The following is a 14,382-nucleotide window of genomic DNA, read 5'->3' as shown; positions in this document are numbered from 1 at the left end:
ATTATCCTAACCTACAGACTGGATCGAGCCACAATCCAAGAACTGTATGCCCAATTGGAGCCAGACCTGATGTCAGCTATCCGCCAGCCCACAGGTATCCCCCCTGTAGTGCAGGTCCTGTCATTGCTCCATTTCCTGGCAAGTGGTTCCTTCCAAACAACAGTGGCCATGGCATCAGGGATGTCTCAGCCAATGTTCTCAAACATGTTGACCAGAGTGTTGTCAGCCCTACTGAAACACATGTGCAGCTACATTGTATTCCCCCAGGTGGAGGATTTGGCCACAGTGAAAGCTGACTTTTATGCCCTGGGACAAATCCCCAACATCATTGGTGCCATAGATGGTACACATGTAGCATTTGTCCCACCCCGGAGAAATGAACAAGTATTCAGGAATAGAAAAAGCTATCACTCTATGAACGTGCAGATGGTGTGTTTGGTGGACCAGTACATCTCCCATGTGAATGCCAAGTTTCCTGGCTCTGTGCATGACGCCTTTATCTTGAGGAATAGCAGCATCCCATATGTGATGGGCCAACTCCATAGGCATCGGGTGTGGCTAATAGTGAGCCCAAGGTCACCACCCAGTATAAGTTTGTGTCTGGGTTTGTGGTTGTCCATAAGGGTTAGTGTGTGTCTAACAGGTATCCCTCGATATTTGCAGGTGACTCTGGTTACTCCAACCTCTCATGGCTACTGACTCCAGTGAGAAATGCCAGGACAAGGGCAGAGGAACATTACAATGAGGCACATGGGCAAACAAGGAGGATCATTGAAAGGACCTTTGGCCTCCTGAAGGCCAGGTTCCGGTGCCTCCATCTGACAGGTGGGTTCCTGTACTACTCACCCACGAACGTTGCAACATCGTTGCATGTTGCATATTGCACAACCTGGCCTTGAGACACCAGGTGCCTTTTCTGCAGGAGGATGGTCCTGGAGATGGTCTTGTGGCAGTGGTGTAGCCTGTGGACAGTGAGGAAGAGGAGGCAGAGGAAGAAGATGTGGACAACAGAAGTAATATATTACAGCAGTACTTCCAGTGACACACAGGTAAGACACTGTAACTTTACATTTCAGTTTTCTGTTGGATATTGTTCATGGCAGCCTGATTTCCCTATGTCTATGGCCACTTACTGTACCCTTTGGCATCTCTATTTTCAGATCTCTGTGGCCCACTCTGGCTCCTGGTATGTTTACTGCTGCCCACTAAAGGTCATACCAATGTATATATAACTGTATATATGACTTGCAATGTTTTCAGAATGTTGTACTAATACATGATTCAATCATTTGACAGATTCAAGATTAGTATTTGTTCCAAGAGTGTTTATTTAAGTGCTCAGACATAGAGGGGGATGTGCAATAGGCTGGGGTGATGGTGGAGGAATGTCCAGTTCGAGTCCAGTCTCTTTGTATCACAGGTGCATTGTCCAGTGGGGCATAGGAAGGGGAGTAATGGCAGTTCAAGGGGGACAGGATGACAGAGTGGGACAGAAGGGTGACAATCAGGAGAGTCTTATTTCCTGGCGGGGGTCTTGGCAATGTTCTCTGGCTTCTGCGTGGATTGCAGGAACCATTTGTGGGGCGGTTCTCCTTCTGCAGGGGGTGGGGTGCTGGTGGCCTGTTGGTCCTGTGGCGGGGCCTCCTGTCCACTAGCGCTGGCGGAGGTGGAGGGCTGTTCTTCGGTGTGGCTAGTGTCAGGGGCCTGTTGGTGTGCCACTGCCTCCCTCATGGTCTTGCCCATGTCTGCCAGCACCCCTGCAACGGTGACCAGGATGGTGTAGATGTTTTTAAGGTCCTCCCTGATGTTATGTTATAACTGCTTATATAGCGCCTAAAACTGGCCGGAGGCCTCGTCGCGCTTTCTATACATAACGGCAAATGTCACCATCTAAGTTCAAATAGAAATTAAGCTTTAAATAACCAGGTTTTCAAGGCCTTCCTAAACAAAATCTCTTGGGGTATCGATCTAATACTAAAAGGAAGGCTATTCCAAAGAATGGCACCTTGATAGGCTAGTGATCTTCCTCCCCATCTTACTTTCTTTATTGTGGGTACTGTGGCCAGTATAGCTGAAGAGGATCTCAGTAGTCTGGTAGGAGTATATACCGATGCCAGGGTTTTGAGCATTTCAGAGCCATGATTAAATATGGATCTATGAAAATGGCATAACGTCTTAAACTGAATTCTTTTATCCACTGGAAGCCAATGTAGGGATGAAATTGCAGCCCGTATAGAATGATGTTTAGGGGTATTTAAAAGTAGACGTGAGGCTGCATTTTGCACCCTCTGCAGCCTCTGGGTAACATATTTTGGTGCTCCCACAAACAGAGCATTGCCGTAGTCGAGACGAGAACCTATCAGAGCCTGAATAACCAGTCTCCTAGCAAGTGGTGGAAGTATTGTTATAACCTTCCTCAGGGTTCTAAGCAGAGCAAAGGAAGTTTGAGCTAATCTATTGACATGTTGTGACATAGAAAGTTGAGGATCTAACCATACTCCAAGACTCTTAATAATAGATTTAGGGGGGGGAAGAGTAAGATCTCCAATTAAAGATCTTAGATTAGTGGAGGAGGCTTTTTGTGGTCCAAAGAACATGACTTCTGTCTTATCATCATTAAGTTTTAATTTACTTCCTGACATCCAAGTCTCAATTGCTTTCAAACATGGACCCACTGCTGTATCCATGTCCGGATAGGAATTAGAAAAGGAGACAATTAGTTGAGTGTCATCTGCGTAAGACACCAACTTAAGTCCATATCCCATGGTACTGTCCCGCCTGCAGCTGCTGGGTCTCCTGCAACTTGTACAGTATCTGGCCCATGGTCTCTTGAGAATGGTGGTATGCTTCCAGGATGTTGGAGAGTGCCTCATGGAGAGTGGGTTCCCTGGGCCTGTCCTTCCCCTGTCACACAGCAGTCCTCCCAGTTTCCCTGTTGTCCTGTGCCTCTGTCCCCTAAACCATGTGCCCACTGACCCCAGGTCCCTGATCGTCCTGTGTTTGCAGGGTTGGCTGGGGTCCCTGTAGTAGTGGACACACTGCTGATTGACGTGTCCTGGGGAAAGTGGCATGGGCCCACTGGGTGGGTGCTGTGCTGGTGTTTCCTGAGGGGGGAGACTCTGCGGTGGGTTGGAACTGTGCCTGGGTACCCGACTGTCCAGAGGTCCCTGATGGGCTATGTTGGTCATCGTGATCCAGGCGTGCAGAGCTGCTGTCATCACTGTGGGCCTCCTCTGGGGGGACTGGATGTTGGTGGCAACTCCCTCCGGCGACGTGGAGTAAGGGTCCTGTGGGGATGAAAATGCAGTGTTATTGTATCTGCGTGTGCCATCTTGTGCATGGGTTTGTTTCCCTGTATGTTTGGGATAGCCCTGGCAGCTTAGGCTTGTGTGCATGGTGATTTTGTGGGCTAGGTGATTCTCTCTAATGGGCATTCTGTGGTGATGGGTGTCCATGCAGGTCTGTGATGGGGGCCCATAGATTAGTGTTATATGCAGGGCTTGGTTTTGGGATGGGTGGGTTGTGATGGTGGGGTATATGTGAGGTGGTGGAGTGATGGGGGTGAGGGTAGGGGTAGGAGTTTGTGATGGCATGCAGGTAGGGTGGGAGATATAGTAGTAAAGATTTGACTTACCAGAGTCCAGTCCTCCTGCTACTCCTGCGAGGCCGTTAGGATGCATTATTGCTAAGACTTGCTCCTCCCATGTTGTTAGTTGTGGGGGAGGAGGTGCGGGGTCCACCGCCACTCCTCTGTACGGCTACCTGGTGTCTTGCAACCACGGAACGCACCTTCCCCCGTAGGTCGTTCCACCTCTTCCTGATGTCATCCCCTGTTCTTAGGTGCTGTCCCACGGCTTTGACCCTGTCCACAATCCTCCGCCATAGCTCCATCTTCCTAGCAATGGACGTCTGCTGCACCTGTGATCCGAATAGCTGTGCCTCAACCCGGATGATTTCCTCCGCCATGACCCTTAGCTCCTCCTCTGAAAACCTGTGGTGTCTTTGGGGTGCCATGTATGTGGTGTGAGTGATATGTGTGAGGATGTGTGGGGTGATGGGCGGGGTGATGTGTTGTGGTGTGTGGATGGTGTATGGGTGATGGTGTTCTGTGGCTCAGATTGAGTGGGTGCTCCTGGCTTGTGTCTCTCTCTGTTGGCAATCTTTTTTTTTTCGTGGAAAGGGTTGTGGGTAATGTGGGTGTGTGTTTTATATTGGATTGGGTGTGTGGGTGTGTGTAGTTTGAATTGTCCAATGTGGTGTAGTTTTATAAGTGTGTGTATTTTGAGTGCGGCGGTGTGTACAGCCAATGGTTTACCCCTGTTGAAAGACCCCTGCGGTGATTCGTGGGTCCTGAGACTGTGGGTGTATTCCTGTTGGCATAACGGTGTGGGTTTTGCGGTCTGCGTTAGCATCTGTTGCGAAGCATTTGGCAATCAGCATACAGTTGTGGTTCTCTGACTGGAATCTCCCTCTAACGTGTAAGGGACAAGGAAGTGTTTTTATAACGGCACAGCTGGTGTTCTGGGAAAATGTCCCTACGTAAGGATGTGTGTTTTCTACGAATGTTGGAGACTAAACTTCTACCACGTTCAGCGGCAATGTACCATGCTGTAGCCTTGGCAAAAACAGTTAGATAAATAGAAAATAAAACAAGACCATAAAAGTGGCTATTGTAACAATAATAAAATTAAGCTGAATAAAATATATCTAGGTTAAGGTGCACAGCGGCTTGGCCTAGTGTGTTAAAATGACGTGCATGGAGCTATGGCTAAAATGGCTACACAACAGGATCGCTTTACATGAGCACTGGTACAATTTACAGCCCCATTCCTAAATTCTTCCCAAGGTTAGCAGTTGAAAAATAAACAAACGGACACCTTTTAAATAGAAAAAACACAAGGGAAACCCTCAAGGCGGCTCTCCCCAGCACAGCAGGAGAACCAATACTACAATATTCACTACACTCTGGAAACTTGCCCCATAATCCTCTGCAGGGGCATTCCCTTTACAACACATTTTTGCTCATAACTCAGCATGTGGTGGTCCTAGGACAATTGGACTATCACCAAAACGTTCAACACAACATGCTCTTTCTGTCCAGCTCATCTTCTGGGTCCCCACACTAGGCTCGGGTGACCCCAAAATCATAACCTTTCCCACCATTCAATGTCTTTTTAAGCTCTCTCATGGCTGGATTTTTTGCTTTGGAGCTGGGAGTAGTTTGTGTTCTAAGGGCCTTATTTGTAATAATATTCTAGCAGGCCTGCTATACCTGAAAATGTGTAATGCACTATGCCCTCTAGGGGCTGAATATATGATTGCACTGCACTGTTTTCTGCCCTTCTCTTTTCGATGTGGTTATGCACTCTTGGGGCTGGCTATATGGTTACATTACCATGTTTCTTCCAAATGCTATTTTTATTGTGGTGCCCTCTGGGGATGTTCTGACCATTACATTCTAATGCCAAGTGTACGAAGGAATGCACAAACACAGTTTATTTCTAATAAAGGTTTAATGTGCTGCATGGCTGAATACTTTTAAGGTCCCAAAGGCGAGACCTATTGGCTATGCCAAAGCTTGTTTTGCTTTAGTTTCGAGTTTGATTAGTCAGTCATCATGTGCTGTGCAGAGGGCAATGATTCACAGACTATGAAGAGGTGTGATGTTTTAATAACAAAGACTTGCAACTGCAGACCAAACGACCTACAGAACAGGCTCAAATTGAAAGCCGCTAAGTACAGCCCTTTTAACTCATACTAGATCTCACGTGGGGACAGTGATATTGTTGTGAGCAGCAGAACGGGCATTCAGCAGCTTTGCCACCCTCCATGAAGGAAGGGGTGGTTCTCACTCCCCCACCAAACCCCCATCAAGATAGCTTTTGTCTGCTTAGCACTGAAGTTGTTTATCAGAGAGAAGCTGGAATGGCTGATAGCAACCATGAATGATGAAAAAATAGAATGCTGTGGAACCCAGCGCCAAACATCGGTGTGACCCGGGTACCCACACACTGTTGAGTTTCGATTATGTGTATGTTATGGCATGTTTTGCTCCTTATTAAACATATATCCAAAGAATTTGGATAAAATCATCCCCCAAAAAAGGCAAGGCACTTGGTGGCCTCTCAAATGTTATGATTTTTTTGCAGCCCAGTTTTTTGTACACTGGTCACTAGGGCTTCTATTTGTTCCAAACTCCCCTGTCCTTTTCTGTGAACACAACCTTTCATGCATGCGTTCCAAGCTGGTGAATTGAGTGTGACTTGATAACAATTAAAAGGGGACATGTAATTCTGGTTCTGCCATCCATGTGAACTTACAACTTATGCCTGTGTTGCAGAAGCTTGTAAGCTGGGCATGCATGGGACGCATGCCTACGTTTTTTCTTTTTTATAAATCTCTAAGTAAATTAGTATAAGCACTTTTCAACAAACACACCTGGCTCAATGAAGTGAACATTGACTGCTTCCAACTCCAGCTTTCAACAAATACCAAGTAATTTCAATTAACCCAGGACACCCACCTCCCCAGCAAAGGAACACGTTGCCAAAAGAAACACACCTTGTTCCAGTTTTCTCTTCAAAAGAAAGTCAAATGCTAGTTTTCTGAAAGAGACTCCAGAACTGCTTGGCATTGTACTATTGCATCTGGATGATGGGAATAACCTAATCCAGGATCTCCCGGGTTCCACTCTGGCACCCCTTAAGGGCCTTTTTCACACTGCTGCATGTTTTATCCAGGGCCTGAAGAAATATGACCACATCAACCCCATCCTGACGGAACACCCCATCCTGATGGAAATCCTTTAGCCCCCCCTTGTCAGCCAGTATCATCATCAAAACCAGATTGATCATTTACAGAGCCAACACAACCAGCACCCCTGCTTATCTTGCAGACAAACTCACCATTTCTGGTGGTTCCCGGCATATCCACAGACAGGACACCATTAACCATCCACAACCCAGCTTTTCTCCTTATACTCGAATATATGCTTGTCTTTGGCTACACACAATTTTCTGCTGTCTTTTGGCTAGGTTTTCACTATTGATATATCATATACATATACGCATTCTTATTTTTACGTTTTCAGTTAATCTAAACATATGGAAGTTGTATGTGATTTTTGATCAAATGTCTATTTATTGTTATGTTTGGTTGTGTAGTGTTCAGCATAAATTGCTTCTTGACACTGGAGCCAAGAGGCTTCCTTGTCACAATGGTGCAAAAAAAGCTGATTTTGGTTACAGCCAGAACCACTTGAAGCACAGGATGGGCATCAGACCATACTACAATGAGCCATGAGAAAGGGCTACATCATGAGGTACTCGAGCATGTGGAATTTGTTTATGGTTACAGTGATCCAGCCTTGCATATTTTAAAGTTAGGGACACATTGCTGTCCTCCGATAAGAATTACAAAGTTATCTACCTTACAGGGAGCAGATTCCATGTCTGTTGGAGTTACTTTAGTTTCATAGTTCGACACTGGATCTTGAGGGGGTTGCCCAGAAGAAATAGGTGTTGTCTGAACTGCATTATACTATTAGGATTGAAGTCCCTGGTTGAAGTCTATTTTGTCATACCATTTTGAAGGCAATTCTGTCCTGAACATGTGGCAACCAGCAGCATCCAGAAATGTTTATGGCTATTTCTGTTGATAAATTCGTAGACTGCATAGAAGGCATTGTCAACAGAAGATAAGAGTTAACTAGTGCTCTGTCTCTATCTTGTGGAGCTTTCTTCGTATGTATCAAAAGCAGAGTTTATTAGGGCCTTCAGTTAGTAGAAGGATGGTGTCACTGGGGCTTCTATTTTGGAATTACTCTGAAAGCCAAGAGTCAGTTGAGTCATTCGAGTTATTGATCAGATACTTTGACCACTGACCAGTATGGAGATTGTGAAAGGAAATGTTGTGGTTTATGGTACAGAATATGGCAGAGAGATCTAACAGCATAACCTTGCTAAATGCTGCTTCACACAGATTGTCCTATATGATAAGTACAGTCATTTTGACTGTGAGACAAATCTGAAAGACTTAATGGTTTGTATTGAAGATTTTTGCTGACTCATACTAGACAGTGGCTAGCTTTTCTGAATTGTATGGCTTTATGGGAGTCCTGTGATGAGAAGTAGCTAATTTGTGACTGCTGTATCACAAGGCCCTTTTGAGGGCGGGTGTGATCAGAATACCCTTCTTGGCCACTGGAAATCTCTGGCCTATTATATTTAAGATCTGTCAACTAAAATGCACAAATTCTTGTCTGTGTTTGACTTGAATCAAGGTATCCATGGATCTTCTCATTAATGTTCAGTGGAATTTACATGACTAAAGAGCATAGGTACGGACCTAGCCATCTTAAGGCACCGAGGAGAGAGGAGAGGAAAGACAAACAAAGCTATTGCTCCAATGAAGAGACTTCTACCATTTTGGAAGTTAAGATATAGCCTTTTGCCTTCCTGAAATTAACTCTCAGATTTATTTTGAGGTTAAACTCTATGCAAATTGACTGTAGAGAATCTTATTGACGTATTATTGTTGTTAAAATGTAGGCTTAAGCTTTGTATCAATTTGGTTAGACCCTATCCAGCAGATTGCCAGTTGGACTCAATATTCTTTGTGTAATCCTTGGAGATATAATATACTAATTCCCTGTTAAGAAAACAAGCATGTGCTGGAATGAGGAATTGACACCAGGGCTGGGACAGACAGGACTCTAGCTGACACCAGACCAGTGGAGATCCTTGTCTGTTGAGTGGTTTTGGAGACAGAAGAGCCAGAAGTCTGTAGCTCTAGAAAGGAAACAGCTGTGTGTCCTTGATTTTGTCCCAATACTAGATTACCAGAAATGAACTAGATGAATAAATGAATGAAATTGCATTTTCTAAAGCACAACTGTTACTCCAGTGGGAATTGAGTTGCTATCAAGTCTCAAGCACTCATTGCAGCCAAGAAGAGTTATATTTGTTGAATGATCCATGTTTCAAGTTTCTTTCTAAAGACTCAATTTCACCAGTGTGGTTAAGTTCCATAGATAAGGTCTTCCATAATTTAGCAGCAAGATGATAAAATGCCCCCCAACCCTTGTCTGCTTTTCTTACATTTTGGAACAGTCAATACTTTGATAGAATGGGAACAAAACTCCCTCCCCACCAGCCTCAGGACCACCCAGGACCACTCCGCTTTCCGGAGACTCCTAAAGACTTGGCTGTTCGAGCAGCGATAACCCCCCCTTTCCCCCCTAGCGCCTTGAGACCCGCACGGGTGAGTAGCGCGCTTTATAAATGTTAATGATTTGATTTGATTTGAATTTGAAAGTTGATAGGTGGGGAGATATTTGGAAAACCTGCCCTAATATAGAAAGGGCCCAAGGGCGCTAGGGTTCCTGGCCACAAGATGGCCAGCACCTGGTGAGGCTCTGCTGACTGGAGGCTGCTAATTCTCATTTATCTGATTCAAGAGGTAGAGTCAGTGCCCACTGCACACTGCCTACCTGTGGGAAGCTATGCTGACCCATAGAAGTTCATATTTGAAAGGGCGGACTAGCCGAGACTGTGTTGGCCACAGAGTGGTTCCCTAAGCCCTAGAATGGATGAGAGAGCCTGGGTGCATGACAGCGGCTAAAACTGCAGGGCTCTTGGCATGATCGGAGCACCAAACTGCCTCCGGAGTATCTGAGATCTGCAACAAGAGAGCAGAGGGTATCAGCAACCTCACCGCCGAGGGTTGACTGTGTGTTGGGAGGCTTTGGGTTGGACCGACCTTAAAGAAGACAACGGCAATGTAATGAGGGGCGGGAGCACCTCCTGTGCAGGGCTCTGCCCGGGTGAGGAATGCCCACGATTGCAGGATTCCAGTTGTTGAGCAGAGTTCATTCACTGGGGCTGTCTTCGAGCAAGACCTCTGCACCTGCTCACTGTGACGGCTGCCATACAGAGTGAGGCTTGCCAAGTGATGGGAGCTGTGGCTTGTTAGGGCCTACAGGCCATGAAGAAACTAGTGACTGATGTGAACTGGTCAGTTTCGCGGCCCCTAGCCCCTATCACTCTCCTGCGGTAAGACACCTTGTGCACCAGCCAAGCTCTGGCCCCTTTGACAGACGGGGGCCCAATGTCTTGTCTTTTGGGGAGCTTGAGGCACATAGGAGCCACACACGGCAGATACCTGGGCACGCCTGGCAGCTGCAGCCACACAAAGCTGTATGCTCGAAGCGGGGTGACTGCTCCTCTCAGGACTGGGGGACCCCCACCCAATAATGAGACGTTGACTTGCACTGCCTGTGAAGGGACTGATACCGCTTGCTGGATGTCCGATTACTGACCTGCTCATGCCCCCCTGCCAGGACTAACGGGGAGAGGCAGGGTCGGATCTACAGCACTCTGGGCACTCCATGCATGGTGCTTGATGGTGCTGGAGGACTGAGTGAATACACCTGCTGAGGGCACTTTGGAACTGAGTAATCTGCAGGGGCCTCCCTGGGATGCATCCTTTGGGGTGAAGCGGGACCTGGTTGGACTGCGGCATGTGGCATGCATCCCTTACCTGAAACTGTCTTTGCTGCCATCGTTGGACAACAGCTGCTCCCTACGACCGCAAAGATAGGGAAACCTGATGTCATTCGAAACACACCTTTGACCAGTACCAGCAGGTGTGTGTGGTGGGACCACCAATCTGGCCCAGGAGATGGAGATGGAGCCGCCCCAGGAACCTAATATCCGTGAAAAGATCTTAGACTTGAACAACAGCCTCACTGCCACCGATACCAAGATTGATTTACTGGCTGATAGGTTCGACCGGCTTAAGGAAAGAGTTGATGGACATGGAGAGCAAACTACTCAACTTGACGGTCGCACATCCACAGTTGAAGATGATGGAGTGAGGACGAGCAAGAAATCGCTGCAAATGGAAAAGGTCTTAGAAATTATTTTTTTTAAACGAAGACCTTGAGGCACGATCACAGAAGAATAATTTGAGATTCATTGGAGAGTCCACCAAAATGAGACATATGAAGATTTTGTTGAATCCACGTTGCACGCACTCTTCGGAGAGTCGCTCTCCACTATGTTCACAGAGGAGAGGGCGCACAGGAACCCCATCCGGCACTCCAGACCATCTCGTAATTGCTGGTCTACTCAATTATAAGGACAGAGACACAGTGGGTGGCTTGTGAGAGATCTACGAACCCTAACTTACTAAGGCTCATCAGTCTCCTTCTAACCAGACTTTATGATGGCCGTACAGGTGGCCAGAAGATACTTCCTGCCTATTAAGTGTTCCTTCTTAAAGACAGATGCTAAATATTCCCTTTTGTACCTAGCCAAGCCATAAATCTTTCATGCAGGAAAGACAAAGTACTTTACAGGTTCTAAGGCAGCTGCAAGGCTCACATTGTGATGGCACATTTGCAGTGCCATGGTGCAGATATCTGCTTCCAACAGGAACTACATCTGGCAGAACACACACTGGGGCACTTGTGGGTGAGATAGATTGGGGACCGCTATATAGCACATTACACAAATTATGCACGCATGGTCGCTTCTTCGGTGGGGCCTTCCGTGGCACACATGTGACATCCACGTGATAAACATGGCCGATACGAGATTGTATCAGGCAGGCTGCAGGGACACCTGCTTAGACTCATCTCCAGTGGGCCCCAGTGTGGATGACCCTGGATTTTTTGCCAAGGTCAGGTGCCTGGTGAGCGCTCTCGGGCCCAGGGCAATACTATGGGGAGCTGATTTTAACATAATCCTTGACCCACTAGCAGGTAGGTCTAGGTTTTCTAAACTGCCTCATCCAAATGCGGACTCCCTGCTCTGGTCCCTCATGCCAGACACCGACCTCAGTCACATATGGAGGGCCCGAAATGGAGATAAAGAAGAGGGCATGTGCATTATGACGGCCAAGCTTTCCTGGTCGCGTATTGACTTTGGGCTCATTTCTCAAAACATGGCCGCCCGGGCTACAGGGATTTCCCACATGCTGCCCACCATCTCGGGCTATGGACCGGTTCTGCTTAGATTCTGCCCTTCAGATTTAAAATCTTGCACTTTTACATGGCACCTTCTGTCTAGGGTACAACAAGACCAGGTATTCTGTGAGGAAGTGATAGCAGCAATTGATGAGTATTTCATACATAATGCTGGTAGTTTTGATTCTTACTTCATCATGTGAGAAATGTTCAAGATCATAATTCGTGGTGTGCATAGCTAAACAGGCGGGCGTACTGCGCACATTGTGAGGAGAACTGTCGCGCCTTGAGATGCAGATCTGTGCTCTGGTACTACAGTTCATTGCTGATAAAAGCATGTCCATGCTAGCTGCTATCCAAAGCAAACTCAACAGGTGTGAGGTAGCTGAGCATGGAGGCCCAAGCCCGGTGATATGGGGAGGGCGAGAGAGCAGGTAAAACACTTGCAGCCTCGCTGCATAAGTCCTGGGCCAATGACTACAATGTAGAACTGAGTACCACCGGAGATGAGATGGTTGCTGGGACAGATGTGGTGCAGGAGGAGAAAACTAATTTCTACTCCTCATTGTACCTGTCGACTCAGGATGCCACCACCCAGACATCACCCCCTTTTTCGAGTCGCTACAACTTTTGTGGCTTGATAAGGGTCACGGAGGTTCCTGGATGAGCCCTTTAAAGTAGAGGGAATCAAACAGGTGATAAGAGCTTTGCCGGGAGACAAGCCCTGGGCCTGGATGGACTCACTGCTGCGTTTTATAAGGAGTTCACCCCACCTCTGGCTCTGCATCTTCTTGCCATGTATGAAGAGTCCCTGATGCAAAAGATCTTCCCCCTTACTTGGGAGAGGAGCTTATATTCACTATTTTTAAACCTAAAAAGGATCCACAGAAATGTGTATCTTATGGCTATAAGTTATCCATGATCAACACAGATAATAAAATCATCGCCAAGCTGATTGTATCCCGGCTGCTACCGTTGCTGCCACTTATAACTAGAAGTGATCAGTCAAGATTTGTCCCGGGGCACTCCGCCTCCCATAATCTTCAGACCTTCTTTGCAATACTACACACAATAGAGCCTAGTATTAGTGCTGCTGCTATTTTTTTTATATGCCACCAAGGCCCATATTTATACTTTTTGAGGCAAATCAGCACTTGGGCAGATTTGGTCAAAAAGTTTACCGCCGGCTAACTCCATTTCAACGTGCCAGCCGGGCACCTTATTTATGGAAGGACGTTAGCCGGCGCTGCGGCCTGGTTAGCGTCAAAATAAATGACGGTAACCGGGCAGCAGAGGCAAAGGGAAAACTAGGGGTTGTGCGCCAAAGAATGGTGCATGTCAGATTAGAATAAAAAATATTGGCTCTAACCTGACTAGTGCCATTTTTGACGCACAACCCCCATGGAGATGACTCCTGTCTTAGCAAAGACAGGAGTCATGCCCCCCCTGCCCAATGGCCATGCCCAGGGGACTTCTGTCCCCTGGGCATAGCCACTGGGCACAGTGGCATGTAAGGGGGCCCAAGTTAGGCCCCCCTATGCCACTTAAAAAATAAATAAATTATACTTACCTGCACTTACCTGCACTCACCATGGATGGACCCCCCCATCCATGGGTATCCTCCAGTGGTGGGTGGGGGTGGCAGGCGGTGTCCCTGGGTGCAGGGAAGGGCACCTGTGGACTGCTTCCATGGTCTCTGAACATGGAAATGAGCCAACAGGTCCCTTAATGCCTGCCCTGACCCAGGCGTTAAAAAACTGCTCAAATCCATCTGAGTTCCATGTTTTAAGGCCCGCCTCTTCCTGTGCGTCATTTTGACGCCGGAGGATAAATAAGGCGCACATGCTTTAGAGTAATTTTTTGCACGGGAACGCCTACCTTGCATGTCATTTCACGTACAAAAAATTACTCAAACTCCATAACTTTGGCGCTAGATGGTATAAATATGCACTTAAGTTTGCGCCAAATTTGCGTAAAAAAATAAATACGCAAATCCAGCGCAAACAGAGTATAAATATGGGCCTAAGTCTTTTGATTCACTTGAATGGCTATACAACTTCGCATTATTGTCGAGCCTCGGTCTCAGCCCTAAGTTTATTGAACTTGTTTGTCTCCTTTACCACAGCCTGTGGCCCACCTCTGAATCAATTGCATGGTTACAAACCCATTTTCAGTCTCCTGTGGTACGCAACAGGGATGCCTCCTGCCTCCCATCCTTTTTGCCATTGCGATAGAGCCGCTTGCGTCTTGACTCCAGCAGCATCACCCTCATCACAGCCTGGCCCTTACGCCCAACATCATCCTGATTTCGATGTACACAGATGATGTCACCCTGTACATTAAACACCCCCATGAAAATCTAGTCCCTCTGATTAGAGAATTTACCAGATTTGGTGTATTATTTGGAATTTCTA

Source organism: Pleurodeles waltl, chromosome 1_2, assembly GCF_031143425.1.
Source record: "Pleurodeles waltl isolate 20211129_DDA chromosome 1_2, aPleWal1.hap1.20221129, whole genome shotgun sequence".
Lineage (NCBI taxonomy): Eukaryota > Metazoa > Chordata > Amphibia > Caudata > Salamandridae > Pleurodeles > Pleurodeles waltl.
The sequence above is the reverse complement of the archived record's forward strand: the minus strand, read 5'-3'. Positions refer to the sequence as shown.